Source organism: Buceros rhinoceros, unplaced genomic scaffold (genome assembly GCF_000710305.1).
Source record: "Buceros rhinoceros silvestris isolate BGI_N320 unplaced genomic scaffold, ASM71030v1 scaffold22587, whole genome shotgun sequence".
In the NCBI taxonomy this organism is placed as follows: Eukaryota; Metazoa; Chordata; class Aves; order Bucerotiformes; family Bucerotidae; genus Buceros; species Buceros rhinoceros.
In genome coordinates this window covers 10152-11899 of record NW_010420724.1, presented here as the reverse complement: position 1 = coordinate 11899, position 1748 = coordinate 10152, and positions in this window count along the sequence as shown.

Below are 1748 nucleotides of genomic sequence, written 5' to 3'. Positions count from 1 at the left end.
TCTTTTCCAACCTGAACAATTCTGTGATTCTGTGATAGTTGGTGAAGTTGCTCAGGTTGGGGAGAGCTCCAAGGGAGGACACCTTTGCAGCTTCATGCACCACCTCAAGTGGTTGTCATTCAAAAAAGGATGACAGAGAAGAGGTTTGTGTGAGAAACAAGCTAAGCTTGTGTTCTTGGCTGGGATGACAGTACGGAGACACAGAAGACCAGGAGCACCGAGGCTGTGTTAAGCCCTGATATAAGGGCAGAGAGGGTGAATTCGATACAGGTCCTGTCTGTAGTTTGACCATTCTCACGTTCCCTGGCACAGTTTTGCTCTCATCTGGGGACTGGGTACTCCAGTACAGCACCAGGGACCATCCCAGTGATGGTGAGACCACCCCGGTGATGGGGAGGAAGGCTCAGGCGCACACCGGGCAGGGGATGGGTCCTGGCTGTTGTGTTTGCAAATATTGGCATATCCACGGGACTGCTGCAGCCAGTCACCCTGGATGCAGCCTTTAGGGGCTTCTGCAAGATGAATTTGTGAGGGACTGGAGAAAATCTGAAGAATTTTCTAATTGTTTAAAATGAAGAAGCCGAGTGTTACAGGGAATGCACAATAAAATTATGTTTTGATACACCTTTAGCATATAAAAGTAACCCAGGAGGTGAAAACTGATGAGGTGCTCTAAATAAACAATCACTTGCCAAAATCTGGAAGCACAGTGTGGGGCTTGGAAACAACCGCTCTGCTTCCGCACCTCCAGGACTCTTTGGAAATGCACCATCTAGTGTAACCGCAGCAGTAGAATTGCTGAAACAAACCCCAAGAAGCACCAATTCCTCACTGGAATTCAGCGACTTTGTCTAGGAATGAAGAAAAATTTGGCAAAATCGCAGCCACCCAATTTATGCACCTTTGTGTTCCAAAAAGTGTACCTTTCTAAACTTTTTCAAGTGTAACTCGAACAGTAAAACAAGTCAGCCCGATGTCGTACTCCCTGTGCACAGTGACAAAGCAGACGAATAAAACCCAGGAACGCGCACTGACAGCTGAAAGCACTACCAAGACCAGACCAAAAAGGGAGTTTTCCAATTTTCCTCAATAAATCATTAGGAAAAATATCAAATCATTAATTGCTGGCAGTCTGGAAATGCAGAGTCCTGTACCAGTGGCTCTACGAGGCCACCCTCTGCTTAGAAGTGAATATTTCCATTTATTTAGCATTTTTATTTGCTTCATGCATATTAAGGGTGCTTTATCAGGCCAAACTTCGTGCTCGCTGGATTTGTGCAGAAGAGACTGGGTACGTTTTACCACCTCCTCCTGCTGTGGGTCAGCAGAGGGTCACTGTCCTCGCAGGATCCTGCTGACTCGGGACTTCAAGGAGACATTTTAAGAAACGTGAGTGGGAAGAAACACGTCCTGTCAGCTGTGTAAACCACGACTTTTGAGTAAGAACCAAAGAAGAAAAGTGGGTGAGAGTGAGAGAACAGTCCCAACAGCAGCTTTTCAGGCAAAGGAGGAACTTTGCTGCAAGTTCTCGCTCTTGTCCTGGAAGAGGAGGCACCAGGCGGGTCAGATGAGGAGAGCAGCCCTCAGGCAGAAGCCCGCTTCTCTCCAGGCTCGGTGGAACTCGTGCGTGTGTGGACTGGCTTTCCAAGGGCTCCTTTTGTCGCGTAACAGAGGAGTAGCGGGCGTAGGGCTGGGTGCTTGCCCCCCGCAGGGGAAAGCCCCCCGCCAAGGGGGGGCAGGAAGACTCG